This window comes from Salvelinus fontinalis, unplaced genomic scaffold (assembly GCF_029448725.1).
Source record: "Salvelinus fontinalis isolate EN_2023a unplaced genomic scaffold, ASM2944872v1 scaffold_0241, whole genome shotgun sequence".
In the NCBI taxonomy this organism is placed as follows: domain Eukaryota; kingdom Metazoa; phylum Chordata; class Actinopteri; order Salmoniformes; family Salmonidae; genus Salvelinus; species Salvelinus fontinalis.
Window position 1 is genome coordinate 15,909 of NW_026600450.1, and position 10,280 is coordinate 26,188.

At 39.0% G+C, this 10,280-nt stretch overlaps 1 pseudogene; it reads right to left on the reverse strand.

The window, feature by feature from the left end:
- Positions 1-278: 278 nt before the first annotated feature.
- On the reverse strand, positions 279-7,869 carry LOC129844851 (zinc finger protein 271-like; annotated as a pseudogene).
- Positions 7,870-10,280: the final 2,411 nt, after the last annotated feature.

Here is a 10,280-nt window from a genome sequence, read left to right on the forward strand (position 1 = left end):
CTAAACGTGCTAACGAGCTATACGTGCTAAAGTCCAACCTCAAAACATAAATGGAAAAACCAAAGCCTGTAACACTTTTCCCCTTAAGACAACAAATATATCCTATGTTTTTGTTGGACAAGTTTGCTCACCACCGACAGAAAAAAACTTCCATTTCACATAATCAACTACAATGCTTCTACAATATAAACACAGTGTCTACTGGCTGTCAACAATTATTAAAATCAAGAAAAAACACGTATTTCTAAATAATAATATACAATCGTATTATTTTTTTAAATCCTTTTTCTTTCAATAGAATCCTAAAACTAACTAGCTTCTAGAACTCTCGTCCCCTTGGAACGAGCCCAAAAAGACTAATCTCCAATATGGAAAAAAGTGCAGTCAAAATAAATTGTGATCCATGGCAACGCACTGGCTAAACGCAAAACTTGTTGACTGCCCACCCTTGAGACAATCAGCAACCAACTCCTGCAATATCCGTAGTAACTTTCCACCTTACTTCTCTCTCTCTTTTCAGGGTTCACTCGATAGGCATGTTGTTGGATCGGGGCCCAGTCCCCAATGTCATGCATTTGGGTTAGCACATCTGAGAATGAACCCTGATATTCTAAAAGCAGGGCAACATTGTCAATATAATTGTACCCAAAAATGGTCAGCTGGTTGCATAAATAATTATGAATACTAAATGTTACATAAATTGTAAATTTGAAAATCAAAACCAAATGTACACCCCTTTGTTAATATGTATTGGCAATACTTCACTTAATGGTGAGGCATGGAATAATAAAACATGTATCTTTTGTCAGGCTGAATGTTTGAAATATGAGGTGATTTGATTCATGCTTCTTCAGTAGTGGAATGAAGACAATTAGCATTTGAATGTTGTCAAGAAATACTGGAGTGATGTCAGATTGTTAATAAAATTGATTATAGTACAATTTATTATACTGCTTTCATGTGTGTATATACACAAACATCTGCAACAATTATCATCTTACATGTATTTTTTTAAACAAGCAGCTTTTTCAACTTGTAGAAAACAGCTGGCTACATTTTGAAGTGCTGCATTTTGATTAAAGTGGGTCACCAACGCAGTAAGTGTAACACAGCTCTTTTTTTGTTTGTCACTTTTTGTTAAATAATACTCTTTCAATTCAGAGCCTGGATTTTCCGCTGAGGCTAATATCCATATCATGCTGCAATCAATTGAACAGGGCAAAGGATAAGGATAAGGTAGAACATCATTAAAATACTCCTACAACGTTAAAACATTCTACATTGTGACATCATTAAAATACTCCTACTACAATGTTAAAACATTCTACATTGTGACATCATTAAAATACTCTTACTACAATGTTAAAACATTCTACATTGTGACATCATTAAAATACTCCTACTACAATGTTAAAACATTCTACATTGTGACATTATTTCATTGATATCATGAAACAACTTCTTCATGTATGTATTTTCTTATGTTTGATCAGAGATCTTTTATCAGAGTATCTCTTGTCACATTGATCACAGCGGAGAGGTTTCTCTCCTGTGTGTGTTCTCTGGTGTGAAGTCAGCTGGCTAGATGTAGGAAAACTCTTCTCACAATGATTACAACTATAAGGTTTCTCTCCTGTGTGTGTTCTCTGGTGTAAAGTCAGCTGCCTAGATGTAGGAAAACTCTTCTCACAGTGATTACAACTATAAGGCTTCTCTCCTGTGTGTGTTCTCTGGTGTCGAATCAGATGGCTTGATGTAGTAAAACTCATCCCACATTGATCACAGATATAAGGTTTCTCTCCTGTGTGTGTTCTCTGGTGTGAAGTCAGCTGGCTAGATGAAGTAAAACTCATCCTACATTGATCACAGATATAAGGCTTCTCTCCTGTGTGTATTCTCTGGTGTAGAGTCAGATTGCTAGATGTAGTAAAACTCTTCCCACATTGACGACAGCTGTAAGGTTTCTCTCCTGTGTGTGTTCTCTGGTGTAGAGTCAGATGACCAGATGTAGTAAAACTCTTCCCACATTGACCACAGCTGTAAGGTTTCTCTCCTGTGTGTATTCTCTGGTGTAATGTCAGCTGGCAAGATCGACCAAAACTCTTCCCACATTGACCACAGCTATACGATTTCTCTCCTGTGTGTATTCTCTGGTGTAGTCAGATGGCCAGATGTAGTAAAACTCTTCCCACATCGACCACAGCTGTAAGGTTTCTCTCCTGTGTGTGTTCTCTGGTGTGATATCAGGCTGGTTGACTGAGTAAAACTCTTCCCACATTGACCACAGCTATAAGGTGTCTCTCCTGTGTGTGTTCTCTGGTGTAGAGTCAGATTGCTAGATGTAGTAAAACTCTTCCCACATTGACCACAACTATAAGGTGTCTCTCCTGTGTGTGTTCTCTGGTGTATAGTCAGAGTGCTAGATGCACCAAAACTCTTCCCACATTGATCACAGCTATAAGGTTTCTCTCCTGTGTGTGTTCTCTGGTGCACTGTCAGATCACTAGATTGACAAAAACTCTTCCCACATTGACCACAGCTATAAGGTTTCTCTCCTGTGTGTATTCTCTGGTGTAAAGTCAGAGTGCCAGAACGACCAAAACTCTTCCCACATTGATCACAGCTATAAGGTTTCTCTCCTGTGTGTGTTCTCTGGTGTAGAGTCAGATGGTTAGATGTAGTAAAACACTTCCCACATTGATCACAGCTGTAAGGTTTCTCTCCTGTGTGTATTCTCTGGTGCACTGTCAGCTGTCCAGATTGACTAAAACTCTTCCCACATTGATCACAGCTATAAGGTTTCTCTCCTGTGTGTATTGTCTGGTGTTGAATCAGATGGCAAGATTGATCAAAACTCTTCCCACATTGAACACAGCTATAAGGTTTCTCTCCTGTGTGTGTTCTCTGATGAATTTTAATGCCTGATGAGGTGAATCTCTTTCCACAGTCAGAGCAGCAATGAGATTTCTTCCCTGTGGGTCTCTGCTGGTGTTTCTGGAGGAGTTCTGATGTGGAGAGACTCTTCTCTGCCTCGTCAGCATCATGAGGTTGTTGAGGATTCCCAGAGGATCCATGATAGTCTCCTCTCTCCTGTGTGAACAACAAAGTCAAATGGTTCAAGGCCCACAACAGTGGAAATTCACTGTAAAAGGTGATGCCAACAGCGTAGCCATGATGTTGTACAACAACTGACGTCTGTAATGAATGTAATGATTTGACATTTGTCTTAAAATGAGCAACAATAATCATATTTTGTATTGTTTTCACATTAGTAGTAACATCGATGATTGAGCTAGATGACTTTTGGTCTCCAATATGGGCTCCTTTCTGTGTTTAATAAAATTGCGGCACGAGGGCGAAGCACATACAATCAAATTGTAGAAACACCTCCCTGCTAATGAGGAAACCACTAGTTATGGATGTAGTATATCTGGTAATGAGGAAACCGATAGTTATGGATGTAGCATATCTGGTAATGAGGAAACCACTAGTTATAGATGTAGTATATCTGGTTGTAGAAACTCCTTCCCGCTAGTGAGGATAATAGTTATAGCAAAGATTTTAGTTTTTCACAAAGTATTCTGAATGTGAATGGGTGAAAACTCAGGGGAGTAGCCTCCATTTCCAGGTTGCTTATGAGTGCATTTCACACTTCTTTGGATTATAATTGTAAGGCTCGTTTGAATGTCCTGCTTAATATAATGTTTGTGTCATCGCAAATCAACCGCTTTGTACTTAAAAAACACTTCAACCATTAAAATGCTCTTTGTCTAGCTTTTCCATCAACCTGACAATGAGGGTTTGTACACTGTTTGCCAAATTGTCCCATAACTTCACCTAACAACAAATATACCTGTAATGAACGAAGAAGCACTTTAGTTGTTGTTGCATGACATACATAGTGTACTCTAGGACCCATAACAACAACATAGACCTACTGTAGGACCCATAACTTCACCTAACAATAACATAGACCTACTGTAGGACCCATTACTTCACCTAACAACAACATAGACCTACTGTAGGACCCATAACAACAACATAGACCTACTGTAGGACCCATAACATTACCTAACAACAACATAGACCTACTGTAGGACCCATAACTTCACCTAACAACAAATATAGGAAAATAGCTCTGTGTGTTGTACAATAGCCTATCCATCAAGGAACAGTTCTCTACACATTATGAGCTAAGTATCTCCGTGTCCAAACAGACTAACGAGACCCTACTGTAAATCAAGTAGACAATAACATTATAAACATCAATTTGTTAGGGATGTTGGATCCAACATGGAGCACGGCATAACTGTCTTTACCAGAGTAATGAATGAAGAAGCACTTTGGTTGTTGTTGCATGTCGTGATGTTTGTCATGTGACTGGCATTCATTAAATGATTTCCTGGATTAGCTGATGATAGTTGAACATGTGACTAACTAAACAGCTACAGTATTAAGAATGATGTGTAATTATTGAAGAACTGCGTTAATGACAGTATCCATTTGGGTGTTGTCAATAAAGTTAAGGTGACTCTCGATTAGAACCATTGAATTTAGCAAATTCAAATGATTTGGAATTTCTGTGCCCATGAAAACTGTTTTCCAAGCGTAATATAAGGAAACTAAATGTTACTAAAACTGTAAACTAAAACTGTCCTAACAGGACAATAACCTAAACCACAAGGCCAAATCTACACTGGAGGAGCTTACCAAGATGACATTGAATGTTCCTGAGTGACCTAGTTACAGTTTGGACTTAAATCGTCTTTAAAATCTATGGAAAGACTTAAATGGCTTTGTAGCAATGATCAACAACCAACTTGACAGAACAGGAAGGATTTTAAAAAGAATAATGAATATTCACATGAAGATCAGTCTCCTATTGGATGACATCACGACTTCCCATCAAGCCAACTCCTTGAAGGCCTTACTATGACATCACTCACTCCTTCTAGTTTGCAGTTGTCTAAAAAAACACTATTTTCCTCAAAACATTTATTTGTTTCCCTTTAGTGTGTTTATACTTTACTGTATTTATATATCACTTTTCAACAGGAAAAGTTAAAATCACTGGAGGACGTCATGAACAATTCCTACATTTTTTATTTTTCAACTTTATTTAACCAGGTAGGCCAGTTGAGAACAAGTTCTCATTTACAACTGTGACCTGGCCAAGATAAAGCAAAGCAGTTTGACACATACAACACACAGAGTTACACATGGGATAAACAAACGTACAGTCAATAAGACAATAGAAAAATCTATATACAGTGTGTGCAAATGGAGTAAGGAGGTAAGGCAATAAATAGGCCATAGTAGCGAAGTAATTACAAATTAACACTGGAGTGATAGATGTGCAGATGATGATGTGCAAGTAGAAATACTGGTGTGAGCAAAAAAAGCAAATAAAACATGGGGATGAGGTAGGCAGTTGGATGGGCTATGTACAGATGGACTGTGTACAGCTGCAGCGATCGGTAAGCTGCTCAGATAGCTGATGCTTAAAGTTAGTGAGGGAGATATAAGTCTCCAACTTCAGCAATTTTTGCACTTCGTTCCAGTCATTGGCAGCAGAGAACTGGAAGGAAAGGTGGCCAAAGTAGGTGTTGGTTTTGTGGATGACCAGTGAGATATACTTCCTGGAGCGCGTGCTATGGGTGGGTGTTGCTATGGTGACCAGTGATCTGAGTTAAGGCGGCCTAGCAAAGACTTATAGATGACCTGGAGCCAGTGGTTTGGCAACGAATATGTAGCGAGGGCCAGCCGACGAGAGCAGTGGTATATGAGGCTTTGGTGACAAAACGGATGGCACTGTGATGGACTGCATCCAGTTTACTGAGTAGAGTGTTGGAGGCTATTTTATAGATGACATCACCGAAGTCGAGGATCGGTAGGATGGTCAGTTTTACGAGGGTATGTTTGGCAGCAAAAGTGAAGGATGCTTTGTTGCGAAATAGGAAGCCGATTCTAGATTTTATTTTGGATGCTTAATGATGCTTTTGTGAGTCTGGAAGGAGAATTTACAGTCTAACCAGACACCTAGGTATTTGTAGTTGTCCACGTATTCTAAGTCAGAGCCGTCCAGAGTAGTGATCCTGGACGGGCGAGCAGGTGCAGGCAGTGATCGGTTGAATAGCATGCATTTAGTTTTACTTGTGTTTAAGAGCAGTTGGAGGCCATGGAAGGAGAGTTGTGTGTCATTGAAGCTCGTCTGGAGGTTAATTAACACAGTGTCCAAAGAGGGGCCAGAAGTATACAGAATGGTGTCGTCTGCGTTGAGGTGTATCAGAGAATCACCAGCAGCAGCAAGAGCAACATCATTGATGTATACAGAGAAGAGAGTCGGCCCGAGGATTGAACCGTATGGCACCCCCATAGAGACTGCCGGAGGTCCGGACAACAGGCCCTCTGATTTAACACACCCACCTGTAGTATGCGCTCCAGCAGGTATATCTCTCTGGTCACCCCCAAAACCAATTCCTCCTTTGGCCGCCTCTCCTTACAGTTCTCTGCTGCCAATGACTGGAACGAACTACAAAAATCTCTGAAACTGGAAACACTTATCTCCCTCACTAGCTTTAAGCACCAGCTGTCAGAGCAGCTCACAGATTACTGAACCTGTACATAGCCCATCTATAATTTAGCCCAAACCTGGTTAAATAAAGGTTAAATAAATAAATAAAATAGATCAGCAACGGTGGCTTGCAAACAGTGGATAGTAAGTAGCCCACCTTTGGAATAACTATGTATAGTTATAACTGTAGTATCCTGTATAACTGTAGTATCCAGTATAACTGTAGTATCCAGTATAACTGTAGTATCCTGTATAACTGTAGTATCCTGTATAACTATGTATAGTTATAACTGTAGTATCCTGTATAACTATGTATAGTTATAACTGTAGTATCCTGTATAACTGTAGTATCCTGTATAACTGTAGTATCCTGTATAACTATGTATAGTTATAACTGTAGTATCCTGTATAACTATGTATAGTTATAACTGTAGTATCCTGTATAACTGTAGTATCCTGTATAACTGTAGTATCCTGTATAACTATGTATAGTTATAACTGTAGTATCCTGTATAACTGTAGTATCCTGTATAACTATGTATAGTTATAGCTGTAGTATCCTGTATAACTATGTATAGTTATAACTGTAGTATCCTGTACAACTGTAGTATCCTGTATAACTGTAGTATCCTGTATAACTATGTATAGTTATAACTGTAGTATCCTGTACAACTGTAGTATCCTGTATAACTGTAGTATCCTGTATAACTATGTATAGTTATAACTGTAGTATCCTGTATAACTATGTATAGTTATAACTGTAGTATCCTGTATAACTATGTATAGTTATAACTGTAGTATCCTGTATAACTGTAGTATCCTGTATAACTGTAGTATCCTGTATAACTATGTATAGTTATAGCTGTAATATCCTGTATAACTGTAGTATCCTGTATAACTATGTATAGTTATAACTGTAGTATCCTGTATAACTGTAGTATCCTGTATAACTGTAGTATCCTGTATAACTGTAGTATCCTGTATAACTGTAGTATCCTGTATAACTATGTATAGTTATAACTGTAGTATCCTGTATAACTATGTATAGTTATAACTGTAGTATCCAGTATAGTCTGGGAGGAGGTGAAACCACTCAGGCTTATTTGATGTGATCTAATGTTTTGATCATCTAGTTTTCCTTACAAGCATTCAGTCACCAAAGGGGGTTCGGTCATTCCTTTGTTTATATACTGTCTCATTGACAAAAATATTTTGGATTATTTGTTTACATCATTCCTTTGTCTCGACATACACAGTAAACTTACCGAGGTTCTAATGTTGCCAAGGAGACACATTTTATTATTTATTTACAGTTTGGAGGGTTGGGGGTCTGACATCCAGGCGACACATCTTATTATTTATTTACAGTTTGGAGGGTTGGGGGTCTGACATCCAGGGACACATTTTAGTTCTAATGGTGCCGTTCTGTTATTCTTTTGAGCTTCTTTTTCCAAGCATCTTATATTACTCTGAGACTAGTTATCCTGGGATCGTACATTACTCTGAGACTAGTTATCCTGGGATCTAACATGACTCTGAGACTAGTTATCCTGGGATCTAACATGACTCTGAGACTAGTTATCCTGGGATCTTACATTACTCTGAGACTAGTTATCCTGGGATCTTACATTACTCTGAGACTAGTTATCCTGGGATCGTACATTACTCTGAGACTAGTTATCCTGGGATCGTAAATTACTCTGAGACTAGTTATCCTGAGATCTTACATTACTCTGAGACTAGTTATCCTGGGGAATAGTTTCAATACATTTGCAAAAAACCTAAACCTGTTTTTGCTTTGGCATTATGGGGTATTGTGATGGCATTATAGGGTATTGTGATGTCATTATGGGGTATTGTGATGTCATTATGGGGCATTGTGAAACATTTTAGAATAAAGGGATGCACCGATATTACATTTTTGGCTAATACCGATATCCAATATTTTCCTTACCCCAAAAAACGATACCGATAACCGATATTAAAATTTTTAGAGGCCTTTTAAGCATTCTAGTACAGCATTCTAATAGTTAACACACACACGGACGCAGCGGATCCCACAGTAGTTGTCTATTATTGGTGTAGAGAGGAAGACAAAAGAGAGGGAACCCACAGATGGATAGGAAGATAGAAATTATCATTATTACTAGAAAATATTCATTTAAAATCCAGGAATTTTACAACTTTAGCTCTCTAGGTCATGCCAGTAGACTACAGTAGGTTGCATCTCTCCAGGTCATGCCAGTAGGTTACAGTAGGTTGTATCTCTCTAGGTCATGCCAGTAGGTTACAGTAGGTTGTATCTCTCTAGGTCATGCCAGTAGGTTACAGTAGGTTGTATCTCTCTAGGTCATGCCAGTAGGTTACAGTAGGTTGTAACTCTCTAGGTCATGCCAGTAGGCTACAGTAGGTTGTATCTCTCTAGGTCATGCCAGTTGGTTACAGTAGGTTGTAACTCTCTAGGTCATGCCAGTAGGTTACAGTAGGTTGTATCTCTCTAGGTCATGCCAGTAGGCTACTGTAGGTTGTATCTCTCTAGGTCATGCCAGTTGGTTACAGTAGGTTGTAACTCTCTAGGTCATGCCAGTAGGCTACAGTAGGTTGTATCCAAGTGGAAACAATTATCAACCCAATGTGGAAAGTGTCGAATTTGGTCAACAACAAAATGAATGGCTTATTTTCTACGTGAGGTTTACTTGATCTAACAGAAGTTTCGTAATGCTTAAGTTGTTATGTGGACACGTGACATACCGACAACTTTGATAAAAACACTATAGGTGTTATGTTCTGTTAATTACTGATGTCCCCTTTAAGAATGGAGCACCCTTGGTCATGCGCAGTGTTGTTCGATGTTATTCTGGCTCTAACTGATTCCAGTAAAATGTGAAGCTCCAGTTCCATTTATTGTATTCAGAGTATTTCTTATTAGATAAATAAGTAATAAGAGCTAAGACACTACAATGGCGACGAGGATGATTACCTGCAGTGTGCATCACGAATGCAAATGGAGCTCGTAGGAAGAGAGGAAGATTTTGACCCTGTAGCACAACAGCTAGCAAGCAGTGACGACGAGGGGAGAGCTAACGAGAACGAGGCGGCAGATCAAAGACCCGTGGAGCCTGAGGTAAAGAGAATGGCTAGCATCGGGAAAATAGATGTGTTTGAGGACACGCAAGAAAACTGGGCAACTTACATTGAACGACTGGAACAGTACTTCATTGCAAACGACATTGCTGATAACAAGAGACTACCAGCGTTGTTGAGTTTAATTGGCCCAAAAACGTACAGTTTGCTAAGAGATCTGACTGCCCCTCTGAAGCCCTCAAATAAAACATTCACAGAGATTGTGGAGATATTGCAAAATCACCTATCACCTAAACCACTCCTCATCGCGGAACGTTTTCGTTTCCACAAGAGAGATCAGAATGAGGGGGAGGGTGTTAGTACATATGTAGCAGAGTTGAAGAAACTGTCTGAACATTGCCAGTTTGGAGAGAACCTAAATGACACATTAAGGGATAGATTTGTTTGTGGATTGAAACATGAACACATTCAAAAACGTTTGCTCACAGAATCAGATCTCACGTTTGCAAAGGCTGTTGAAATTGCTGTGACTATGGAAATCGCGACGAAAGATGCATTTGAGTTGCAAAGTAAAAGAAATACTGACCTATCACAAACTTCCCTGCACAAGTTTTCGCGCAGC